The following is a 27,393-nucleotide window of genomic DNA, read 5'->3' on the forward strand; positions in this document are numbered from 1 at the left end:
GAAGCAGCAGATTGGTATGTCACTAATGTTTATTTACATCCTACTTCTTCCGTTACTTACTGATAAAAACTTCATCTGTCTGCCCCTGTAATTCACTGGCCCTCCTGTTTTAAAAGCATATTTAAAGTTAAAGCAAATTCAAAGTTAGAACAAACAAATAAAGAGAGAATTGTAGCACATGAACCTCTCATTTTACTTTCAGGTTCCCAGGACTCCGAACAAGCCCACTTTGTTTCAGGAAACAAAAAGATTCTTGAATTAGCCTTGTCACCACAACTGGTCAAGAATTTCCTAAAACAAAACAAAAAAAACCCAAAACCTGACAAACCACCCCATTTCTAGTTGAAAAAAAAAGTGCTACCATGAACAAAATTGTTTTCTCCCTTCCCACAGGAAATTAAGGAGAAGAAGAGTTTTCCCATAACTAAAAGGCTTTGCTAGCTTGCTTTTGATCAAATGACCATAGGTTTAAATTTATTTCCGCTGTATATTTTGCTCTCTCTTTCCACCAACCATTTCTACTTCCTTTGTTTTTCTACTTCTGCAATATCCTATTAAGGCAGGCCATTAGACCTTAATGTGATAAGAATGGATTATGAGATTCCTCTTAGCCAGGACGCTGCGAATATCAATTGTTCCACAGACAATCTGCAAAGATCAAAAAGATGGCACCGTCCTTTTTTTTTTTTTACCTTCCTCACAGAACCAAGTGTAAGGAACCCCAGAGCCCTTGTAAAATTATGCATAAAGACCCTGAGAAAAGAATGAATGTATGCATTCCGAGCATACAGACATATTCATCGCCTGCATGGGTTATTCAGTTTCTGAGATTAAGAGAAGTTTAAAACAAACTGAAGGAGGTTTAACCAAAACACCAGTAGGCTTTGCGATCTAGTAATGGAGGGAAATTGTCCCTGCTACTGTAGCTGGGAGTATTACAACTATTCCTAGCCCGGTTTGCAGCTCCTGGTATGTTGGCTGAGGCACTGCCTCTAAATAGCTGTAAAGCAGCAGCAGCCCATTTGAAAAAGAGGCGTTAACAGAGTTAGAGGAGTTCTTAAGAACTTAACTCTGCTCCTTTATTCCACAGGGGATTATTGTGCTTTGCTCTACCTGACCCGACTCAAGTTACAAACCCAGTTTTAGGTACAACTATGACTACAGCTTCTCTTCTCAAGCATCCTACAAATCAAACCCCCAAATGCAGCTAAGAATGGATTTGCGCGTTGAGTGCCCCTATTGCCTGAAAAGCTCAGGAAACATTCCACAATAAAATACAACACACGTATTCTTAAATAGGTGTTTTTATAGTGTTTTTCTACTATATGAAATGTTTTGCTGCTTCTTCAGCAACGGAAGGTATTGCAGAACATTAACTAACGCCAGAACGCAAGGACTACAGTGCAGCTTATGGTATCAGATATTTCCTGATTAGTGCTTTTGTCTCAGGAACATCAGAAACAGATTTAACTTAAGAACCTGCATGGAAAACGTTTTCTTTTTTTTTCCCCACCAAATTAGAATGACAAGAATCCCCACTCCCTATTTCTTCCCTAAACATCTGACAGCAACGAAATCTACCAGTTTTAGATCAATCCGCAAGATCTGGGTTGGTTTGTTTTTATTTGGCTATCCCTTGACTGAGCAAATTGTTATTTGTTTGGCCTGTTTGATATTCCAGGCTAAGCAGATTTCTATGGGATGGGATATTTATCTGATCTGACTTTCTTAAAGTTAATTGCATGTCACCCTGAAGGTAGTATTTTAGAGATGGTGTACCACAAGATGCTCTGTGGGCGTAATGGATGATAACTGAATAAGGAGAAAGCAATGAACACAAAGCTGAAAGGAGATTTCCTATAGAGAAAACATTCCAACTATGGAACAAGAGTTCCACAATACCTTTTAATTATAACTAAATCTCATTATATAAATATATATGGTAAAATATGATGCTATTATAACATACTTACATAATTAAGGAGGATAATTAGCACCACTCACACATTCAGTATTTGAGAAACAAAAAACCAAAGAAAAACCCCCACAACTAACCCACCTCCCCAACTCCCCCATCCCACTGCCCAAATTGCACAGCTGTAATTTTGGACTTTCCCTTGAAGGGAATATATACTCTCTGATATAGACTGTAAATAAATTCCCCAACTAGGGAATCATCATCTTCATGAACAACATTAACCTGACTGACAGTAATTCGGTAAACAAAAAATTATCAAAATCTAATTTCTCTCAGACTGCATACAGAAATATTAGGCTTCAGTAAGTTGGAGACAAAAATAAGATTCTTGCTTTATATAATGAATATCAAATTAGTACCCATTTACAAAAGTTAAATCTATAAAAAGCTTTTTTCTTTTTTTTAATCGTCAAAAATTCTGCCCTTCAAAGCGGGGCTTTTTCAGGTTGTATAACACTCTAACCTACTTTTGGATCCTGCTATTTAAGTGTTTACACTGAATCTTCCTTGTTTACCAGCTCTTTGAAGGTCTAGTGCTATACACCACTCCTACAGAGATGGTTTTGTAATCAATGTGATATTTAAAAAGCAGTATTAGCAGCCATCATTTCCCTAACAATAAACTCTCGAATCATACCTCATTCTTGCCCTGCTGTGAATGACCGGAGAGGTCTGTTTAAGGATGACTTTCAAAACAGGAGCCCACTGTTGTACTTCTGACTAGCTCCCCAAAGCACTCAAAGATTATTAACACAATTAACTCTGTGTTGGCCACATGCAAGTCCACAGAGCACAGAAAATGAGCAACTTCCCATTTTGCCTACTGCAGTACTCCCGAGTCATGCCTTTACGAGAGGGCTGTTTTGACCAAAAGTACAAGCTTCAGTTTTTATTCACATTTATCCCCAGGCTTCAGAGTGTGGTGCAGGTGCTCAGTATCTCTCAGAATATGACTTGTCAGTTTTTAACCTTGAAAAGCTCAGAGAGATCCTAAGCTGAATGTTCAGCAACACTTCTCCATCCTCTCTTTGTGCAAGTTAGTAGCATCAGAGACCATAAAGGGTGTGAGAGAAGAGATGGGAGAAGAAAACAAGAGTGGAGAGGAGAGTGGTCCTTGAGCATCCCTCTGCATGGGTGTCTGTAGCTGGTACAGAGCTCAGTATTGTAACTATATGCGTTACAGTTCAAGTCAGTTAACCACGTGATTTTACAGTTATAAAACAAACCACCTAGCAAGGCAACATGCAAGAAACCAAGAGAGATGACTAATGAGACCAGACCCCAGCAGGGGTAAATACTGAATTTATGTTTTTCATATCTGTAAGTAACAGTCCATGAATGCACAGACATTTGACAGGCCATTTCTCTCTGGAAAAACATGAATCTTGCCTAGCACAACTACCTGAACAGAAATCCTACAGCAGAGTAACAAGGACCTTGCAGATGAAGGCAAAGAACATGGAATCATAGAATCATTTAGGTTGGAAAAGACCTTTAAGATCATCAAGTCCAACCATTAACCTAGCACTGCCAAGTCCACCACTGTACCATGTCCCTAAGCACCACATCTACACGTCTTTTAAATACCTCCAGGGATGGTGACTCCATCACTTCCCTGGGCAGCCTGTTCCAATGCTTGATAACACTTTTGGTGAAGAAATTTTTCCTAATATCCCATTTAAACCTCCCCTGGCACAACCTGAGGCTGTTTCCTCTTGTCCTATGGCTTGTTACTTGGCAGAAGAGACTGACCCCCACCTCACTACAGCCTCCTTTCAGGTAGTTGTAGAGAGCGATAAGGTCTCCCCTCAGCCTCCTTTTCTCCAGGCTAAGCAACCCCAGTTCCCTCAGCCGCTACTCATCAGACTTCTGCTCCAGACCCTTCACCAGCTTCACTGCCCTTCTCTGGACACGCTCCAGCACCTCAATGTCTCTCTTGTAGTGAGGGGCCCAAAACTGAACACAGTATTCGAGGTGCGGCCTCACCAGTACTGAGTACAGGGGCACAATCGCTTCCCTAGTCCTGCTGGCCACACTGTTTCTGATACAAGCCAGGATGCTACTGGCCTTCTTGGCCACCTGGGCACATATTCATTCAGCCGGCTGTTGACCAACATCCTCAGGTCCTTTTCTACTGGGCAGCTTTCCAGCCACTCTTCCCCAAGCCTGTAGCGTTGCGTGGGGTTGCACGTCTCTGTGTACCCCAGCACATGCACTCCAAACCTTACTTACTGTTACAACTGCCGTTGTTTACACAATACCAATTCACCCTTCTTTTATCTAAGGCAGCACATCTAAGGCAGCACCAGTGATCGAAGTAGCGACGCTAAGGCTGAGCAATCAGATTTCCAACAGCATTTTCTGTTTTACCTAGCCAGACTCAAGCAAAAACTGTGAGCAGACACTTTGTGTCTCATTTCACAGAATTCCTAAAACATACCCAAACCAGTAATCTTGAAAAGACAGCCTAACCAGTGTGTGCAAGACCCCCAGTTTAACACTAAGCACTTTTACTCAAGTACAGACACAACTGAAAGTTACTGCAGTTGATTCAACCTGTGCTGACATGGACGTACAATGCAATTAAAAGTTACACCATCCAATAAACTCTAACAGCTGCTTCTGCTCAAGTGTTAAACATTTAATCCCTTTGCCATTTCAAAATCTGCTGTTCCCCTATCTTTTAGACAGTGATGTTTCTGCAGTGTTTTCACGACTGCTATCAGAAGTACACAAACACACAGTAAACATCTGGCACTTCTACTGACCAGAGCACTTTGGGAATTTATCATGATGCAAAAGCAAGCTGCACCAAAATAAAAGCACATCTGGTAACTCTAGTCCCTAGAGGCCGCTTTTTACCACTAAAAAAACCCCAGTGATACAATTTCTAAAAAAATTAAAAGGGTTGGAAGAGAAAAAGGACAAAAATGATAACAAAATTATATTTCCTTTTTAGTTTAGAAATCTGAAAAACAGAACAGTTAAAAATGGTTTAGACCCTGACATGTTATTTAAATTTGCTTTTATGTAAATAAGTCCACATGGCTACAAAGACTGTTATATGAAATAGCTTGAGCTCAGGTAGAGATGGCACTCGGCAACTCATGCAATTCCTCTGAAAAATACTCCTTTCTGATCCACAGCCACACACGCTGCCAGTCTCTGTCTCATCTTGTTCTGGATTCACTTGGAACTGGGGCAACTTCAAAAGCAGTAAGAAATTGAACTTGGCATAGAGCTGCTAGTTCGGTGATTTTAAGCCACAGAATGTAAACATACAAATCTTATTACAGGATATATTAGTACCTTTAACTACACACCCTAAACATACCTAAAGATTAGGAAGGAGTGCCTACCAAAGAAAAAAAGAAATGTGTTGCTGAATTTACATTGCTGTAGGTTTTCATAGCCCCTCTTAAGGGCAAAATGACCTCTCCACCCTAACTCATGGTACTAAAGTCTAGGATTACTTAATTTCTAAACTGTACTCCCATCAGAATGGAAGCAGGTTTACTGAGTAACTAAAGTAAGTTGTTTTCAGTGAATACTTTCCTTCTTTTTATTTTTTATGGACATGTCAGCAACCTTGCACTGGAACATTTACAGCATCCTCATGGAGATCTAGAGCCAAGAGCAGACAAGTTCCTTTAACTAAAGAACAGGCTCCATTGTTCCCTACCTGAGCTGGTTCATCTCTTCAGACAGAACAGCAAACACAGTCACTCTCACTGGGTTACACATTAAACAGAACTTTCATATAGAAGATTTGCACACATATGAGCTACTGTATTTTCAAGTACATGCAGTGACACTTCCATTACACCCATTAGCTAGAAGTCATCTAGGAAAGGTCACACAAATTAAAAAAATTAAAACAACAAAAGCAAATTAAACACACACACACACAAAACCCACCAAAAAGTACCCAGCAACACAAGAAGCTACATGTAAACACTAGCCTCCTACTCGCACATCAGATTTCCTCTATTTCTGCCAAGATCTTTTCCGTGACAAGAGCAGTAGGAAGGTGCATCAAGCACAGCTGAGAATCAGGATATGAAAAAGCACACTTTAATTCCACCTTTCCTTTTACCCACTATGCCAACATAGAGCTATCTTGATAAAAAAAAAAAAAAAAGGCAAGTTTACAGCTCAATAAATAGGCTGCACCCTCAGTTTTCAAATACACAGTCTCTCCAACTCTTTATGGGACAATAACCAAACTATGTTCCTACTTAAATGTCACACAGCTTCTTTTCTCCCCAGGGAGAAGGGGAGACTTCCTCACTCAAGCCAAGGACTAGCTGTCACAGAAACTACTCGAGATAACTGCTGAGCAGCCTCCGACACCCCTCCCACCATCCTGTCTCCCCCCACCCTGGGTAGACACCGCACAACAGATAGCCTGCTCCCAACCCTACCTGCTCTTTATCAAGCAAAGAGATCTTCTATGCTTCGGACATCCTGCCAGATGGGTAACAACGATGACTTCTCTCGTAAAACTCTGATCAACAGATCAGGATGACTTATTAATGTTACCACATTCCTGCCAAGCTTCCAATAGCTGAATCTCCAGTGGTTTCATGCCAGGAAAAATGCCTGCAGCTGAAGCATTTATCCTCAAAGGGATTTATTTAAATTTACTATATTTCTTTTTCCTCTTCTAAACTTAAGCTGCTTTCTGTAAGAGGTAAGCTATTTACTTAGTCCATCTAGTCCCATAATTGTTTGGTTCAGGGTGTGTACTTCAATCTCAGTACTTAAGTGTAAAAAGGAATTACGCTACAACACATATTTTGGAGGGTGTTTTGAAATTTTGCTGATGAGTTCAGATCACCTCCTTCCTTTTTATGCTGTATTTTCTCAAAACCCCATTCAAAAGATTGCCTTAAGAATAGAAAGAATGTTCCAAAAGACTTGCTGTCTTCCCTGAGACTGCAGCATTCCTGCTCTAACAAGCAAGCTTCCAGCTCTGCAAAAAGGTTCAGTAAGGCTCAGTTGTGTTGCTTGCTGCCATTCACCAGCACCAACAGATCCATACAGCCTCCAATTTAAATATTTACTATTGCTAAATTTGTATTATGATTTGACCCAAATGCTCCAGCTGGAATTGTAACCTCTGCACTGAGAGCTCTCCAGCAGGGAGCGGGCAGACAACCCTTGCCCCTGAAGGCTTACAATCTAAAAGTGATTATTTGTTAGGCAATGACAAGCATGTTTGTGGCCGTAAAATTCAAAGCAAAAAACCAAAACCCATCAGGCTTCCAGAAAAAGATAAAAAAAGTGGGATAGCAGCGTGATTAAAAGTATAATCAAACTTAACATTTTAATGCGCTGCTATCTTTGACAAGGCTTAACATTATGTCCAGATAAATCCATTTACAGTCACAGCATTCCTGTATACTTAGCTGTACTCCTACCCACTGGTTTGAGGATGATGCTATCTCAAAAATAAGGCACTAAAAGTAACAAGCTCTTGAAACCCACCTTTCCAGTAAAACAGACAATGAAGCTTTCCTTCCCAATCAAATCTGTTTTAAAACAGACAATGAAGCTTTCCGAGCATATACTTCACTTCAACTCAAATAAACAAAATAAAAATATAGAAAGGAAACACTTTATTCAATCTCATCTACGGACAGATGCCACTCCTGCTCCAGCACTTATCACCTTGCCATGATTACTACAGCCTTCCCCGTGCACTCACAATAACATTTTTGGCAGCCACCTTCACAGACACGCAGTCATGTACCATGTCACTGTCTGTCTGACTTTTACAGCCAGCGTGCTATCTGCTTGGATGGCCAAATGGGGAAATGAGTCCAGAGGCAGTTTTTCTTATTCTGCAGGCAGCTTCCCCTTACCCCAGGTGCTCACCATTTGAACTTGTTTTGGCAAGTTACTCATCACTTAAAGCAGCACAATAGCCACTCCCCAGCTGCTACAGAAATAAAAGGAGAGTTGCCCTCTAACTGGCGGAAAACAAAACAGTCAGATTTCCTTGTTGCCATTGTTTCAACACACAGCCAAACCAGGTAATTTTCACATCCTCCAGCAGGCCCCAGTCAGGTCCCCAGAAGGTTCTGTGCAAGCGCTGGTAACCAGCAAGGCAAGTTCAGGACACAGCACTAGCATCATACTGACCTGGGAGAAGAAGGGTCCTTTCCTTCTAAATCATCTTCTAGCCCTTCCACCAGCGTGCCAAGATTTCAAAAAACAGAGGAAACGGAAAGTCCGAGCTTGTGCAAGTACATCACTACTGATTTCAGAGTCCTGGCTCTCATTGTGCCTTCCACTGAGCATAATGCAAGGCTTTGAGAAAGAGGTGCAGTCCAGCCCCCCTTGCTGCCCTGGTGTCCTGGGCAGAACAAGGTGGAGACTCAGGACTTGTCCTAAGGCAAATTGTTCTCTAACATAATTTCCAGCAGTATTTCTATAGGCATGTGTGATGGACAGGGCATCACCTACTCACATACATGAAGCAGGATCAATGCAGCAAGTGTTGCTTTTATCTTGTAACAGTGCCAGAAAACACCAGTTCCAGTGCAGCAGTGGTGGTGGGAGACAGGACAACTACAGCGTTCCTCTCCCACAGGCATGCAGAGACCTCCTCACGCTCCCGAGCAATCAGGTGGCACGGCCCTGTGGGCCCGCAAACACCCCCCTCTGGGAACAGGGTAGCCTGGAGGCAACCTGCAACTATCAGGGGACAGCAGGGATTACTCAAGCTCTTGGTTTGCATTTCAAATTGTTGACTCAACACAAAACAAAAACACAAAATGGCCACAAATTGCCCACACAGTGACCTGTATCGCGTCATAGACGAATGCGAGTAATCTTCGATACACCAGACCTATTCATAAGTTTGACTGGCACTATTTTAACAAGAAACTACTCAAGAACGTTAGGACAACTAGCCAACCGCTTTATTTATACATTCCTGTTATCTCATCTGCACACTTGGACTACTGCCTTTGCATGTGGGTGTACAGCAATAATATACATATGACTACATTCCCATAAACCGTCAGTTAAGAGTTTAGGATTTGTCATGGCCAGACTGAAACATGAACCATCCATTTAATTTATTATAAAGTTTTGTAACAACCTGTCTTTGACCAAGAATTTTGCCTGCCGAATTATGCCTCAAGTACATTTTTTAAAATAAGACAAATGTTACCAAGGCCCAGAACTCTGATAGTTTTTGTTCCCTTTTACGCTAAACAGCGATTCTAATCTCGGTTTCAAGTTCCTCAAAGGCTAACAACAAAAACCCTTTCTCTTCAATATAAAACCACCAAGCGACTTTGGATTAACAAAGCTTAATTAAATGATTCCTTTAAGGCTTCAGTGGATTCAGTTTCCCAAGAACAGACTTGCTTTAGGAAGCCAAAGTGAAGGACCGTTCTCTACCCCCATCACAAAGCTTGGGACATCCACACACAGCACCAATTGACCTTGCAGGACAGACCTGAAATGGTGACTTTAAGAAGGCAGGTGATGTGCTACTGCTGTAAGTTCTTGCACGCAGACACAGCCATGCCCATGTTCACAGTGAAGCGGCCCTGGATCACAAGGCCTTTGCAGAAATATCGAAGGTGGATCCTTGCTCACCACACATAAGCAGGCATGAGATGGCTGTTATTTTGGATTTGAAGCCAAGAAAGGGAAGAGCCAGTACAACAGCTGCTGGCAGTCAGACAGACATCGTTCTTTAGGCTTGCTGGAAAGTTGCAGCCTTGTCCCAAAATGGGCCTAATGGTTTATTGTGCTGCTTGCTCTGTTACGAGTGGCAGAGCTACCATTGGGTTAAAACATTCTTTATATGACAGACCATTATGGCAATCCTGCTCCTGACTCATTAGGGGCGTCCTCTCTCTGTCTCATCATGCCATGCATCAGATGCCACTACCTTTCACAATACTTGCATTGTATGCTCTATGCTCCTGATGTAGCGCTCAGCTCCTGGGTGTTGGTCAGAGTTCCTTCGTATTCAAACAAACAACAACAAAAAAAGTGATTTTTGGACAAAGAGCTAGACTCTACTAGCACTTGATATTTATATTGTATAAAAGGTTCAATTTCCTACTCTATATCAAAGCCTTACTGCATTATGCATTGTGTAATCCCATCTCAAAAAGATAACAGCCCAAAAATTCAGTTGAATTGCATCAAATGTCATACTGTATAACACGGCAGAGTGTTTGAGGAAGGCAAAGTTTCAAGCTTGACCAGTTATAAAAGGAAGAACCTTTACATCTATGCTGTGGGCTATAAACGGGAACAAATCTCCTTTTATGTTCTACATTAGCAATGCTTTGACGACAGGAAAAGTCACAAAGTGAAGACATACTAAAAAAGTTTGCAAGTATTAGCAGTGTGTTGGAATTATTCCTTATTATGTGACTATTCTGAAAAGTGATTTAACAAAGATACCATTGAAGGATATAAGTTAGCAGGAAATGTTGCTATTTCCATGTGGGTGTACAATTCACAAATAAGACTATTTCTCTACAGTTATTGGAACTCTTCCTCAGGGAGTGTAGTGGAGCTTTCCACGTACAGTTAAGCTGGGGGTAACACTTCTTAGTGCTCTCAGACTTATTTGCTGAAGCTGGCCATATTCACTGATACTTGCTTTGTTAAATTAAGAGAAGCGAATTGTAATAAAGCTTTACTTCCACCCCTAAAGGGAGAAGATACAACTGGCTGTATATGTACAAGAAACAAACAAAATGAGTAATCATGAAGTGGCTTTAAAACAAAAACAAAACCCCCTTCAAAAATTAACACACTCATGGAGGTAAAGGCCAACAGGCTTAGACTACAAGATCTCAAGTTATATAAGTAAGAGCAATAATGCTATTGTGACTCATTTATTAGGGAATCTTTACTGCCTTCAGTTAACAAAAAAAAAATTGTGTGATGATGGCACATTTGAAATTATCCACTTACATAAAATGATTTCTTGCTTCTGAGTTGCTGTTTGTGAATAGCTGCAATTTGAACAGAGATCTGAATAAAGATCCTTCTACCCCCTGACTGTAACACAGACTCAAAATGAAAGTTTATTAGCAATGAGCAAAAGCGTAAGCAGATTAACATGAAATATTCAAACTTTCCAGGTTCACTTGCATTTAAGCTTTTTAAGTAGGAGCTCTACACCTCTATAGTCCAAGGCAAACGTCAGCAAGGAACAATCAACCAGGTTATGTCACCACAGCTACTAACAGTCTTCTCCAGTCCTTCTCCGAGGCAGCTGTCACTGTCAAAGCCACAACAGACTACAGGTCTGATGCTCCAGCTCCCTAGACAAGGTCCCCCTGCCAACTGTAACACCATCTCACCAACCACCACAGGACAAACTATTTCTTCTTAGTAATTTAAGTCACTGAAAACCCACAGGATATAAAACTATAAATTACCACAACCATGTCAAAAACCAACACGACCAAAACATAGCAACAAAGTGCAGTTAGTTGTCTATAGATGAAAGCCAAGGGATTTCTAGTGTTTTCTTTCCTCTAGTGCACAAAACCAAAATGCCAGCAGCATGTTCCTTGGTAGAAGCCCAAAGACCACTTAAAAGTCCCCATTTTCAAGATGTCTTAAACTACATAACTTATTTCATTACTCCCCCCCCCCCAAACAAAGTACAAAAGCAGCTTCAGTTTCCTCTATGATCCCCTTTGACTCTTGGAACTCCTGTGAGCAGACAAGAACACCAAGAGCTATGAATACAGCTTGTAGTTGGCATTAACTGAACATCTTCAATTTGTGATTTACAATTGCATTACAAAATGCACATATACACAAATGTGTCTTATGGATCAAGCCATCTTTCCACAGTTAGCAAATGATGCAATTTATTCAGTCATCACAGTCCAGATGAGACCAGTGACACTGTAAGACATCACACAAGCAATACAATAGCATGTAGTGAAGAACTACTGAAAACTCATTTAACAAATAAAATCCATCTCGTAAAAAAATCCCACGGGAGTCTTTTGCCGCAGTATATCATCTGTGTTTCAGACTCAGCATTCCAAAATATTTAGCTTTTTCTACAACAAAGAATTTAACTTGTGTTGGAATGACTGCACACAGAGAGAAATATGGCATTCATACAAGAGCCACAAAATACCACACTTGACAACTGTGCTTCTTGATGCAGCTCTTAAGAGCTAATTCATAGCATCTATGACTTTAACATTGTATTTTCCTCTGTTCAAAGGTCCAGTATCCCTACTTGAAGCTTTGCCAGATTAGTGCTATATTAAGCTAAACAGGCAGCCCAGGGAGGTAGAACTGAGCTGTTACTGTTATCCTTGCACAGAGCTTCAAAGGAAGTCCACTTACTAATCCCATCTTTGGACCATGAATGGCATGACCACAAAATAATGATTCCCACCTACAAGGACAGAGAGGTTAAGATGCTTGATCTTTTGCATTTGCTCAAAAAACTTTTATTGCATTACCATTCTTCTGATATTCTTGTTTTAAGACTTCCCTCCCTCTCTTTGCAATTCTGCAGATTCCTTTCCACCAAGACTCCTGGACAGTGCAAAGACGTGGATCACAAGACACATCCAGGAGCTGACTGGTTTTCTTTGAGCACGTACATGTGTTTCCCTGTGGACCCAAACAGTGACAAACACAGAAGAACTCTCTGCTCTTCAAGTGACATCTCAGGAGCATACTGAGGTAAACATTGCCAACAAGGCTGAGCAGCTACTCCCAGTGCTTGGAGACCGTGAAAAGGAAGCAGCAGTGAAACAACCCTCACAGTCGTCATGCTCCCGGTCAACGATTTTTGCCCATTAGTATCTACCAGATGCAATTGTCATACACAAATAAAGTCGTGGGTGTGCCTGTCTGTGCCTCCATGTAACCTGGGAGGGGGAAGGAAAAGAAAAAAAAAAGGTAATGAAGATTGAAACATTTGTAGCTCAATTTAAGAACAGAAAGAAGCTTTCTCCAGAACAAGTGTCCACAGGTAGTTAATAAAGGAAATTGGAGACTTCTGCTTGACAAAAAAACACAGCTAGGCCTTCTTCCTTCCACATCTTAAATCTCTTTGCTCCATTCCATTCCTCTCTCCACTTCTGAAGACATCAATCCTCAAAAATAAAGACCATGCATTTTCTCTGCAGATCAATTACTTTAAATACAATGGAGGGACACTGTACAAGTATGATCACTGAAAAGCTGAATGCTCAAAACCAGTTTGTTACTCTGATCTGTGTATATTCTGTTTGTAGATCAGCATGTATGTCCGGCAATCAGAGGCACAATGACACATTTTAGCACGTAGGGTGCGTTCTCCCTTTATCACCACCTCCCCTTCGGATACACACCCTCAGTGTTCCTTCAGCCAGCACTATGCTGCTCCTCATATTAAATTTAGAAACAGACCTCTGAATCACCAGTTCCTGTTGTTGAAAGTAGCTAGAAACAGATGTTACAGCAAAAGAAGTTTCCTAGCAAACAATTATAGAATAATCTGCCTACTACGTTAGATGCCATTGTTACAAAATCTTTTTAAACCCTAGAACAAGAGGTTTTATAGATTTATATGAAACTAAGTAATTTCATTCCCTGAGGTGTCTAATCCTTCCTAGAATCATATTAATTCTTACCCGTAACGGTTTCATGCAGCAGCGAGTTCCAGAGATTAATTGTTCACTATAAGAAGAAAAAAAAAAAAATCCCACCAAAAGAACCCTCAAAAATGTTGCTTATAAACTCATTGCTTGTGAGCCCTCTCACTGCACTTACTCCACTCCATTCTACTTTTCCTTGTTACTTCATCAGATGCACCTTCAAGAAGAGCAACAGAAAAGATCTGAGCTACTACTTTGCAAGAGCAGCACAAAGATTCCAAAACTGGTTATATGCAAGAAAGATCAGTTCCAGAGAGAGGACAGCAGAATTCAGACAGCGCTACACACAAGCTAACCCACCCTGCAGAGAGGAATTACTTCCTAGCATAAGCAGAGTGGAAATGCACCCAAGTTTCCCGGTCTGAGTCTATGAGGAACCATATGCATGGTTAGGAAACTCTTGGCAACCACTTGTGGACTCCAATTTTTTCTGTTGCTCTCAAAATATGTAACAGAGGAACTACGTATCTCAGGCCTAGAGGCACCATCCATGTATGTGCCTCACATGTATGTATGTACATACATACACACACACAATATATATACTTTCCATCAGAAAGGCCAGCTCATGCTCAATTATTCAGCATGTGAGAAACATTTTGTTTTGCAGGTTTGTATAGTCCCATGTATGAATTACTGAAGCCAGAGGGATACCACAGACCACTATACTCAATTATTCCTGTATTTAGCCCAGAGGACTACATGTAACTGTAAGCCAAACCTTTGTTTGCCTAACATAACACTTCCAGAAAAGCTTTCAGCCCTGGGAACATTTTGGGTGGAATCCACCACTTTCCTTTGTCATTTATTTGTTCCAGTGCTTATGCTCTCTCACTGTTACAAATGCATGTCTTATTTCCAATTCCCTGATTTCAGCTCCCAGCCATCAGTTCTGTGTTACGCCTGTTTCTGCTAGCCTTTTAGCCTCCAGCGTGCTCTCCCTCAGAAGGTGCTTCCCACCAATTATCAAGTCACCCCATTTATCTATCAAGAAACAACAGATCCAGCAACAGAATGAGCTTTTCAGGCTCTCCTTGTGGTACCTGAACACCACCCAGCCTTCAAATACCTCCTCTGACTCTTTTCTGAACTCACTCCCATTTTCAAGAGGCTGCTCACAACCCCAGAATCATACACAATTCGCCTTCTTTTGCCCCTCCTACTTATACACCCAAATTTATACGCCTTTTCTGCCCTGCAAGAAGGCAGTCATGTCCAGTTGTTTACTCACTACTGTATCCCCAGGCAGTCTTCTCCCCAAGCTCCTATCCTGTCACTACGTTGAAGTACAACACCTGCAGGCCCCATGATCTTGCATCAGACTATATTAAAATGCACTTTTGATTGATACAGCTCACCAGGATACCCAGATTACTCTGTACGAGCTGCCTTGTCCTCACTTACCATGCTGCCTAGCATGATAGGGCCTGCCAACTGTATCAGTACAGACCCTGGCCTTGTCTCCAGGTACTTGATGAAAAGGTTCAATGGAATCTGGCCTCACCTCAATCCTTAAAACAGATTTCTAGAAGCATACCCATTTGATAATGATTCACCACCAATGACTAACTTTTAAACATCAGTTAGTCAGTTCTTAATTCGTTTACTTTTGCAATACCACATAGCACTAAAGTGTCAGGACAGGAGTCCCAAAGGGGTATGTCAAAGTCCTAACTGACTACCTCTGCTGTTGCCGAGAAAGGGAACTATAGGTAGCACTTGGAAGGAGCTAGGGACTAGTAGAGGACCACAAGGGTTGGACTGTCTCTCTGCCCCTGCATCAGATGCCTTTTGAAGACATAACTTTACTACACCTCATGCAGGTCCCCTCCTCAAGTGAAACTATGTTTGGAAACTATGTTTCCAGCATATCACAATTTTTGCTAAGACACATTTCCCTTTAAGTGATACAGACCAATATTAGTCTGTCTAATGTTTCATCAATTGAATATTGCATTAACTTCTCCAATATTTTGATGAGGATTAATGTCAAGCTAGCTGGAATATGGTTAAATCAGTCACCCACCCTTCCCTTGTCTACTCTGGCACAGTTAATTTTAAGACTCTCAATACCAAGAGTTATTAAAAATTGTCTGCAGGCCTGCAGACTTTTCAGCAAGCTCTTTAAAACAACGAAGTCATAGCACTGCTGATCTACATATGTCTATCCCTAGAAGGTAATAAACCTTTATTCATTAAGTTGGATTTAATTCTCTGTTGGAATGGCATTCATGGTATCACATTCTGCACCTTCCCAAACACAGAACAGTATTAAGAAATATTTCTACTTTTCTTGCATGAGCTACTTATTATCTCCATCTAGTAACTAGAATTATTTGTTTCCTAACATACTTCAGCTGTAGAAAATATGCAGAGTTAATTCTCTAACTTACTTCCTAACCCCTAATGTGCACTAATTCTCATGTATCCATTGTCCCCTTAATTACTGTATCTTGCTTTGAAATTTGTAGATGTGTCCTGAAACCAGAGGGCTATTAGTGTAGTTGTCGTCTTTTTTCTTTAAACCAGAATTTCAGCTTTTGGGCTATTTAGTATCTTCTTATAGAGATCTGTTTTTCATTCACATTTTTCTTCCTACAGTAACATCAAGTTCTCCATGATGACAAATATGCTCTTTTGAAGCATTAAGTATAATTTCTTTGGGGCTGCTCTCTGTTTGTCCATCCTGTACTTAACTGGGTCACACTCGATGGTCCCATGGCAACCACCAACTTCCAGTTGTGTGATATCAAAGTCCACAGTAGCTGTCTCAGCTGAAGAGCTGAAACAAGAGCTGACCTGCAATGGGCTGAATTTCCAAGGCACTGAACACCTTCCCGTGATGCCAACAGGATGTTCAGCATCTCAGAAGCAACAAAACAAAACAGAGTGCATAAAAGGGAAACAAACCTGTATGTTTGCTGATTAGCCATTTAAAGCATCTCCAAAAACCATTTAAAAAAAGATCCATATTAATTTATCCTATTCCTTGACTGTAAAGGTAAGGCATTTACCAAGTCACCAATTTGGTGGGTCAACCAGACTGGACAACGAACACATTCAGGCTCCTCCTCATCAGCCTGATCCTCACCCAGACTAATAGTTTCTGCATACTACCAGCCATCTGCTGCTTGTTTGATGAACAAGGCAAAATGAACTGACCTCAGTCCTATCCCAGTGTGGCACTACCACAGAAACTGCAGTGCTCCTCAGCAGTCCCAACAGAGAAGAAAGGCAGCGCAAAGCACACACACTCTGAGTGTAGATACAACATTCCTTATCTGCCTAAGGTGGAACCATCTACGCTCTACCTGGATTTGCACATGCAGTTGATTAAACTTTAGTACAGAATCAGTCCTTAGCTTCTAGGACTAAGTCTTTCACAGGGCAATAAAACTTAATGCATTCAGCAAGAAAACCACAACATTTGGTTTTGTAATTGCCACAATAGTAGGAAAAACATTCAGAACCTTCCAGTTTCACAACTTTATTTAAATAAATATGCTAACTATGCATACACAGTGATCTGTTAAGTATCCTAGAAGCGTGGTGGTAGCAGTCTACAGATGTAATTCTGCAGTTCAACATATGATGGACTTTCCCACATAATCAGGAGTCCCACATGGCTCTTGAAGCACATACTTGCATGCATTTAGTTAGAGTAGAAATTCCTTATGACGTTTAGCAAGAGTCTAAATTCAGTAGCTGAAAAGGAAATAACTTGGGTTCTTGCTGTACATCTGCCACTGCAAATTATTTTGCACAACTGAAAATGACTAAGGAAAAATACATAGTTTGGTCATTCCTCCTCTTATTAAAACAGCAAAATGGGAAGGAAAGTGAAGTGGGGGGGAAGACTGCAGCAGTACATTAAAAAGCAAAATGGAGAGCCCTACCCATACCTTCTGCAACAAATTCCCCCTAAATTAGGCAGCAAATATTCAAAACCACCAGTCTGCACAGACAGTTCAGTCTGAAACGTACACTCCCTGTGCTGGATTCCTCTGTCCCCTCCTCTCAGGCTTGTGGTAAACGTAACTATGCAGGTTGCCAAAAGCCTCAGATACTAAAACATTCAGCCTTTTTCTACTACCCAGATTTTGCCAAAGTCCTCTGCTTCATACAGATATCTAAAAAAGCTTTGTATGGGATGGGAAGAATCTCAGTTTGGGCTGGAATTCCAAGATTTGCTGGGAGGCCTCATACTCCTCTTTAACTTCCTTCATCCTCCTCCCCATCAACTTTGAAAAATCTCACAAGAAATCAGCACCTTTACCGACCTAAGAAGTGCATTCGATTCACTATAAAAGATTAAATGTGTGAACTAGAAGTTTCTACTGAAACTCTCAGTCATCACACAGTTAATGACAGCTTTAAGATGCCATAACAGTGTTACAAAGGTCTATTGCAAAGACTAAAGTCAGTTCACATTCCTCTCATAATTTCTGCTTAAGGTTAGCAGAGTCTGAAGGAGTTGCTTGAATATTAAATTCAGATTAAAGTGCAGAGTGACTTTAAAATACAAGTGCTATTCCTGACTAGTAATATTATCTGCATCCACATAAACCCTCCCAAATCCTTAAGAACAGCCTTCCTATATAACATAATCCACTTTGAGGCTTTGTCTGCATAAGGCACTTTGGATTACTTCTTAAGAGACAAAAACCATACAAATTAAAAAATTGATTGATTAAACTGCTCGAGACCCTCTTCAGATGCTTTTTTCCAGAATCAGAGTGACTCTCAATTATTCTGCCTCAGAGATGTAGGGCAGTTAAAGCAATTCACTTTAAATTCACACCTTCAGCTGACTCGAATAATTTCTCAATGGCATGTGAAGACAAGCCCTTAACTCCAGAACCACAGACAGGATTTACTCAGGAGTAACTGTCCAAAATATCTCCCTCGGGAGACAGGCCCAGACAACACAACGCATCAGGATGCTGGTTCAACAACAAACCATTCTAAGAAGAATGCCACACAATTACAAAAGCTTGAATTCTGGTAAATAAATTCATGACTGTGTATTTGCCAGGTTTGTCTTAGAGAAGCATTTCCAACAGGCACCTAGCCTTACTTTGAAAAGCCTCTTATTCTGACACAATTTTCCAAGACTCCTCTCCATTCCCTCCCTCCCTTCCCATTCCTACGCTTTCTCCACAAGCTGCATCCCCCAGCTGCTCTTTCCCCAAACCCAGCCTGCCGCCCCGACAGCTGACACACGGGGCACAATCTAACACAAAACCTGACAGCCCCTTGTCGTAAGATTTCAAGCATCACCTGAATACAACGCAAAGCAGCCTGGAACAGGAATTGCAGGTTCAGATCCAGCAGAGAGGTGCCTTGACTTCGGAGGCTCCCTCCCCTGCAGCTAGGCTCTCACTGTTTTTTCCTGGGGATACATTTTCAGATCAGAGCCACGGCCTGCTGCAGATACAGATCAGCTTTGCTCATCCCACAGTTCTCTGTCACTGACAAAAAATAGCTCTGGAGGGAGAGGAGGAGGTTTTCAGCTGTTTTCTTCTCGAGTCCTCTCCAGCCATTTCCTCTGTCTTTGTCCTCTCCTTCCAGCTTTTATACCTTGCAATAAGGGAGAAGCCATTTTCTCATGTTCATGGCTTGATGTCAGCGTAACTGTTTTCTTACTCTGTGGAGCCAGTAAACCCCCAGATCTGCCTTTAAAACAAATTTAATAGTAGCCACAATGTTCCAACAGCACCTTCAACAACATGATCACCAGGCTTTTCCCTAAGAGCTGAAAGAAGCTGGCATCTTACTTGTTTCCTTACCAAAGACAGCCCAGAGAAGCAGCTGGAGCCACAGAGGAGTGGTCCGGATAGATGCTTCTACTAGGCACCACCGATACTCTACGGGGTTCAAAAGAACCACAGGAGAGGGACATTTTCCTAGACATGATCAAAAATAGACAGCTTTAAGATGGCTGGAAAGCATGTAATATTCTAGTCTTCAATTCTCTCATAAACAGTAACTTTATTCTTCCTGAAACATTGATCGACATTTGATCCTGTTATGAACAATTCTGAGGCCTCCCCCACAGAGCATCTAAGCTGCATCACATTAAAGCTGTTCCTTTCTCCTTGCCTCTAGCATATTCCTAACATGTAAACAACTCTGCTGTGCACACAAGCAAAGGCACAGCTAGCTAGCGAAAGCTGCAGCACTAAGGGCACCATAGGAACCCATCCAATCCTAACAACCCATTATTTTCACAGGGCACTGTATTTATTAACTAGAAGCCGACTGCTACTAATGCAAATGTACACGTGAAAAATGATCCCATTAGAAAAGCCGAGAGTATTATTTTTCATGGATAGCCATGTTTCACAGGCTTTGTTACCCCCCCATAAGCCAAACATACAAGAGAAGTCAGTCTGAATGACTGAAGAATTGTGACAAGACTAGGAGACAGGCAAGTGTCAGAAAATCCAAGCAGGCTTACTGTCTGAGGATTTCTCAGTTGATGTGACACACATGACAAGTAATGTTCTTGTGGCCAACCCTGAAAACCTATAGGGACTACTTCCAGTTCAGCTTAAAAAAAAAGGGAAAAAAAAAAAAAAGAAAAACAAATCTGACTTCTCACCTATTCAGCAGTGAAGTAATTAACAGGAGATACACTGTTACAAAAGTTACCAAAGTTGAATGCAAAGCATTGCCTAGCCACATATTTTGTGTACGTTAACTCTTGCTTTACAGGCTCTGGACCAAGCATACCAGGCGAGCTGTCCTGGTAAACTCTGCTCCTTGGGGCAAGTTTCAACATCCACCCGCTCTGCCACGGAATCCCCTTACAGCACCATTGCTCAACCCACAATCTCTCTCCTCAGGCAAGTCTGCGAGTAGGAAAAACTAAGGTCTGGAGGAAACACAGGTCATCTCTGACTCCTATCTCATCCGTCCAGGGGTTCTGCAGTGATCCCACAGGAAAAGCAAATGTAACTGCAACTACTTCTGTTTAGGGCCTTCTCTGCATTAGGAGGTTTCCAATGGCAGGAATCCAGAGCGAAGCAGCTCTGGAGCTGTGAACTGAATACAGCTCCACTGCCAGGCTCAAACACCAGGACCTACAGCAGGCCAGGGTGCCTTGGGACATTTCCTTCTGACCAGTGCAGTTGCACAATTTTTTGCCTCTTGGTTAAAAAACAGAGCCCAGTGATTTCTAGCTGTCCTTCTGTCCACACCTACTCTACAAACTGGAGCAAATCAGTCATGTCCCAACACCCACTAGCTTCCTTTGGCTTACTTCACACATTCAAAAATGTCAGACTACAAATTCCAGACCTTGCTTCTTCCTTCCATGACGCAAAGTATCACCCTAGTCACACATATCCTTCTCCCCTCCCACTTCTTGTCAAATTCCACTGCCCATATTGCCACCAGAGCAAGTTTTATCTACTTGAAGCCATGAAATCATCCACTTCTTCCCAGCACCCCTCAAGAGCAAACTGTTTTCCTGTCCTCCTCTCTCTACAACCCAGCAGGTGACCATCCACTCAGTCCTACACATGACATTTACCCAAGGAGGTTTTACTGGAGTAAAACGAGCATTCAAGGAGGTCTAGTTTTATAAATAAAATTGCATATCCTTCCCTGCAGCTAAAATGTCTTCATCGTCCCCACATTTCCCACTTTCAATCCTTTTAACACAAATTAAAGAAAAAAAGCCTTCCCTGTCCATATTTTGTGCCAAGGCAAATGGTTGTTTTATTACAAAAGGTCAAACAACCTCCTTTTACAAAACTAACTGGAGTCTAACTCCAATGCTATCCTTGCAAAGCAGTCCTGCACGCTCTCTTTTTCCACTCTAAAAACCCTACTCACAGTAACTCTGCACCACACGATAAATGTTATAAAGAATTTATACAGCAGTGCAACTAAATCTTAACTTCTGAGTAAGGTAAATTAAAGTTCATAGTTAAAGTAGGCCAAAGTGTATCGCTATCTGCGAGCTCGAAAATGTAGACAAATCTTCACAGACTCAGGCCTTGAAAAGTGCAAGGTTCAGCTGCTGCACCCTACGTATCTGACAAAATGCAGTGTCACCAACACCAGAAAGTTGTAGCTACACCTCAGTGCCAAATATCTGACAGCCATCTCCTTTTTAGAGAAGCCTGATCAGAAGACTACAGCCTAGCCATAATTCAGGATTTAATGACCAAGGGGACCACTGAATTGAAAACGCGAAGCATTTCAGGTTTAAATTATGAATGATAGTGACAGCTCAAGTTAAAATTATTGCACATTTTCATTCACCTTTCACACTTATAAATAAATAAAAATGAAGGGAAAGTTGGAGAGTGGCTTTTTGTACAGTCAGCAAACAAATGCCTTGACATATATTCACCATGCACTAAATGTTCAAGATTCAGTACCAAAAATGCCCAGGACTGCACACAGCATAGTTTTAATTAGTAAAAAGACAAAACCCAGTTTATTACCTCTTCTAGGATCAGAGCCACAAGACCTACCTTGTATCAAAGGTATGCCCCAGACAGGAGCACTCAGAAGGTATCAATTTACATCTTAAAGGATTTCAAAAGGTTGCTGAAGCTTCCATGCCTTTCATGAATTGTTTTGATTGACCCCTCGTCTTTGGCCTACTGCAGCTGAAAAACTCCTCAAATAGAGATTATTTATGCTAATTTAACTGTATTCAAAGGGCCAGTTTTGAATCATCCCTTCAGGGTCACACCGCAGTCTGCAGCATTCACTTCTACCACTATCCCAGCATAACGGCAAAAAGGCACCATGGAGCTAGGGTTTCCCGCTAGACACCCAGCGCAAACACAAACCTGTAGAAATACAAGGCCTTGGCTGACAGACACGTATTGAGGAAAAGCAAATGAACCTGTATGCAAGATCATACAAACACTGAAAAACTGGAATACCTTTACCCATGAAGCAGCTAGTATACCAGTGCAACTCAAAAAAGTTTTGAAGCAAGTATAACGAACCCTAACACTCACACCAAAATAATGGGAACATTTGGCCCTTTTCAAAGTGCTGTAACCTCATCAAAACACTCGAGCCAAATTTGACATTTATATCTCTATAAATAATGTGTAAGTGAAAGCAAAGAAAAAGCAACATTTGCAGTTCAGGGAAAGACATCAAAACAAACATGTCCATAGTACTCAAATGCTAAACTACATGTGGGAATCTGATGATCTTTTGAATGGCTGAAAGCTGGGACACAGAGGAAAGGGCTTCTTGGTTTTAAATTAATTATTAATCAATCTTTTCAGCCATCAAACCCCTGCAATGACTCATCCACTTTCTTTACCAAAGTCTAAATTGTTATAAGACGACTGCAATTTCACTGGAACATTACCCTCCTGAGTGCAATACTTAACCCTGCATATGAGAAAGGATTTTAGCAGGTTCATTCCTCTCTCCCACAAAAAGATCATATTCTCATTGAACCTGAAAAGAAAATCACAAGAAAACCGTAAGGCAAAACAGTATTTAGAATTTTTACATTGAGAGAAACGAGAAGATAAAAGTCCATCTCAGTTATTCATAGCAAAGCCAGTATTCTTCCAGTGACGGTATGCACTGCAAGCAATGAGAGAATTCACATCATCAGAAATCCTCAATAATCGTGCCAATAAATGATCCAATTCTCTTACACTCATACAGACAGTTCCTACTGTCTGTAAAGGAATTTAGTTTTATGGAAGCATGGCTTGATAGGAGTTGCTTTTTAAGCTTACAAAATTAAGAGCTCAATCCTATACCTCACATCCATGTAAACCGCTTTTCAGAGTTAACAGCTCTATTAAATAAACTAAGCTGCAAGACTGGAGCTCATTTGACGATACCTATGTACAGAGCTTGCTCTTTTCCTGTGCTAAATTTATATCTGAACATTACAACACGTTTGCATATCTCCCACACATGCAACTTTTTGCCAGCAGTAACAAGACGACAACATCAAGGCTTAGAAACCGTACCAGACAGAGACAGAACAAGAGGGTGGAATTTCCTGCAGGAACACCCAGACTGAAGTCCAGCAGCTCCCAGGGAAGGTGCTGCCTTTCCACCAGCCCGATGCCTTCTTCGTATCAGGCTCCCACTTATCAGTGTCAAATGTGAAACTCCACCCAGGAAACGAAAAGCTTCCTATTGTTTCTCCCCTCTCCACAGCCTCCTGGATACTATCAGGAAGAGTGGTATCACTCCACCCTTCTTCAATGAGAACCGTTTCCATTTTTCCCTTTTACTATGTTCAGCCTTGGAGCTACCATGGAATAGGAGGAACAGGAAAAAGAAGTCTCTGCTGCGTAATCTCTCCCCTAGTCTCTCCCGTATGGTTTTCCCGGGAATATTTCTAGTGGCAGCCCACGCTGCTGCCCTTGATTTTAATCATGCAAAAGTAACATGAAATTTGCATGACACTCTTCAGTTTTCCAGCCACACAAGTTTTGCAAAAACATCAATTAAAACAATCAGACCTTCCAAATTTAACCTAGCAAAGCTGTAAAAAAAATTACAGGTAGCAGACCTCTTGGAAGAGTTTACACATTGGTGCAGTTGTTTTCAGAAAAGCTTTTAGTTAAAAAATAAAAATTACAACAGTGCTGAAGATTTCTGGCACCTTACCGCCTCCTAAGCTGCCAGAAAAAAAAAAAAAATTGATCCAAGTAACAGGAAGTAATAAAAAGTTACTATCAATCACAGGAAAATACCTGACCTGCCATGAATAAAGTGTTACTAAGGTGTGAGAGTAAGTTTAAGTGATTTTGAAAGTCAATACTGGAATCCAGTGTTGTAATTCAAGGTGTGCTACATACTAGAAATTGTAAATTGAATGCTCAAGTTGTACAGAGCAATGGCCTTCCCTCTGATTCTTTCCAGCGGCCCATTTTTCCCAGTCGCACCCTACCATGACATCCCAATAGTGAAGCTCAGCTAAAACGCAAGTAGAACAAGTCAATTAATCTGAAAATCAGGAAAGTGTCAAATATTGTGTAGGAAAAATTGAACACAAGCGCACACAAGTGAGACAGTATAACAATAACAGACTAAATACAATACCCCCAAAATGATTAATAATTGTTTATTAATGATCATGTTAGCTGCAGGGAAAGTGCCTTTGTACCATAATTTGATGAAGATCCAACTTGAAAGAAATGAAACAATCAAAAATTACCTTGGCTAGTATCAAATCAGGCTGACTACAAGTCGCACACATGGGGATAAGATACCACTCTAGGAAGCAGGCTTTCTGACACCAGCACACTTAAGATCTAAACTACCATGGACTAAGGAACGGAAAAATGCAGAACCGCATGAAAGGAAGGCAAACCCTGCTTACAAAATAGCAGTGAGTCAGCTCCTGAGGACTGGTCTATGACTGCTCTGAAAACAAGATGCACATTCTTTATGTGCCCTCCAGTTGTACAGAATGAAAACAAGTCCACCCCCTAAATACACTTTTAATATGGTAGATGATATTCCAAAAGAGGTGTCAAGAAACATCAGTAACACTGTTTAACCCATTCAAACTTCAGAAAACATTTTCAACCAGTGCTGATTCACACAGCCTTTTAACCCTATACACATCTATCCACCTTCGGTGCATTTAATAAGCAAGAAACACTCATATCCCTGGCCTCAGATCAATCAGAAACAGCTTATCTTGGGGATACCTCCAACTCTAAAAGGTCGAGTTATTTTTAAGAGAATCTCCTTCTAAAATGCCATGACACTTTAGCCTGCCTAGTTCCATCATCTGTGATCAGACTGTTCAGAAAGCCAAGAATAAGCTCCAAGGCCTTTTGTGACAAGCTGTGAAACTCAGCCATTTAATATTATAAGGAACACTAAGTAACATGGCTACTCCGAGCATTTATTTGGAGAACACAACTACATTTGTCCTCATTCAAAAATCAAAGATAGCTGTCGGGTTTTCATAACCCGTCTTGCCCTTAGCAAGTGCCCTTGGCTGCAAGCAGCTCTCTCCTTGACCATGTTATAGCTCATTTTGTTGTTGTTTAGGGACTATCTGGGGGCTTTCTGGTCTTCTGCTCTTTTTTGTTGTTTTCAGATGTTATTGGTGCCTGGGGCTTCTCCTGGTATATTGACTATTTCTGAAAACAAACAAACAAACAAACAAAATATATATACATACACTCAAAGAATTACTGCAGCACACATGCAGGAAAAAAAATAGGTCAAATAAGTCAGCTCTATCAAATACTACTTTGCTGACAAGTATTAAAACAAGGTGCTGGCCACTGAATATCATGCCAGCATACATGGAATGGAAGCACCCTGTCCAACCCCTCCCAAAAGAACCGAAACCTTGAAACTGGCTCATTTCAGGGAAAGGATTAAAGGTTGTTTTTTCAGGTGTCGTTCTTGCACACTGAATCCCTCTGCCAGACATTGCAGTTTATCATTGCTAAACACTTATATTGCAGAAGTACCTAGAGGCCTCAAGTAGGTCAGGGCCTCAGCGTGCAAGGTACAGAATATATGCATAACACTTGACAGCCCTTGCCTCATCATATTTTTCTTATTTCAAGTGTTTGTCTTCCCACTAACGCAGCTATGTGAGCAACCCGCGCAAGCAAAAGAAACTCAATGACACTGCAAAAAACCCACCCAAGTTCTACCAACGAGGTATCTAAGTGCTTTCCAACATACAAGGAAAACAGAAGTAACTCTACCCCTCATTAGGATATTACATGTAAGGATCTAGCTAAATGTCAAAGCAAAGCAGGTTTGAGACTTTTTAGGTCAGCATAGCTCCAGCTATTATAACAAAGACAGAAGTGGCTGTTGAAATAAGCTTTGGTAAATGTTTATGGATGAAACATCCAATTCTCATTTTCCCATCCCCTACAACCTAGACATACCCTTTTGGTGAAAGAGTTTCTCGGCTGTTGCCTTCAGATTGAACGCTGCCTGAGACAGAGCAGGGGTGCAAAACCAAAACAAACAAATTTACATGAGCTGTAGGGAAAGAAACTACAGACAGAGTGCTAAAAAACATGTTTGCATACCTTGAATTAGCTGCATTAGAGATGGACAAGTGTGCCATGAATCTGAAATGATGCCTAACAAGATGATGGAGTTCTGGGCAACCTGATTATTTTACCAAGCTGACAGCCAGTTATCCCAGATTGTCTCAGTCTAAATGCACATACCAGGACAGCACAATCCAGAGGAGGAGTGGACCAGTACAGTCCCATAACATTACCCATGCTTTTTGCTCCACGCTGCTGTCCCTTCTGTTACCTCCCTGCTCCACCACCACCCACCTCTACCTTCCCAAACACTCATCCAAGGGTAGCAAATTCAGTTTCTGAGCAGAAAAATCACATTTTTATTGCCCAGCTCCTGCAGAACATAAGAGTTAAGGGAATGGGAAAGAGACCAATTGATCAAATCAATTCTAACCATGCATAGAAAACTTTTCCACAGCTTCCAATAATAGACTGAGCAAGAGCTACTTCATGAAATGCAAAGTTGGATAAGTGGAAAGTTTGGGAGTTTATTGCTCAGCAACAAAGGCCAGGATTTTATATATCAAATCACCGGAGGCAGCGGAATGTTGTAATTGCAAGCAAACTCTAGCACTTGAAATTATAAATAAAACTAGAGAAATGTATTATTTATTTAAATTTAAAATTTTTCCAAAAGAGGCCCATAAAAAGCTGTGGACAGAGTAACGCAATATTACAGCTAAACCACAGCAGCACTAAAATAATTGGGCAACAA

At 41.1% G+C, this 27,393-nt stretch overlaps 1 protein-coding gene across 4 annotated transcripts in view; it reads right to left on the bottom strand.

Annotated features, from left to right (window-relative positions):
- The window catches only part of LRRC8D (leucine rich repeat containing 8 VRAC subunit D), a 52,395-nt gene that overhangs the window by 7,795 nt on the left and 17,207 nt on the right, over positions 1 to 27,393 (bottom strand). The window contains exon 1 of one of the 4 annotated variants that reach the window (XM_075508434.1): positions 8,458 to 8,476. The exons of the other annotated variants lie outside the window; for them this stretch is intronic. The gene's annotated coding sequence lies outside the window, so the exon portion shown is untranslated. Of the gene's footprint in view, positions 1 to 8,457; positions 8,477 to 27,393 lie in introns of those variants that run through there. 4 annotated transcript variants of the gene reach the window in all.

This window comes from Mycteria americana, chromosome 7 (assembly GCF_035582795.1).
Source record: "Mycteria americana isolate JAX WOST 10 ecotype Jacksonville Zoo and Gardens chromosome 7, USCA_MyAme_1.0, whole genome shotgun sequence".
In the NCBI taxonomy this organism is placed as follows: domain Eukaryota; kingdom Metazoa; phylum Chordata; class Aves; order Ciconiiformes; family Ciconiidae; genus Mycteria; species Mycteria americana.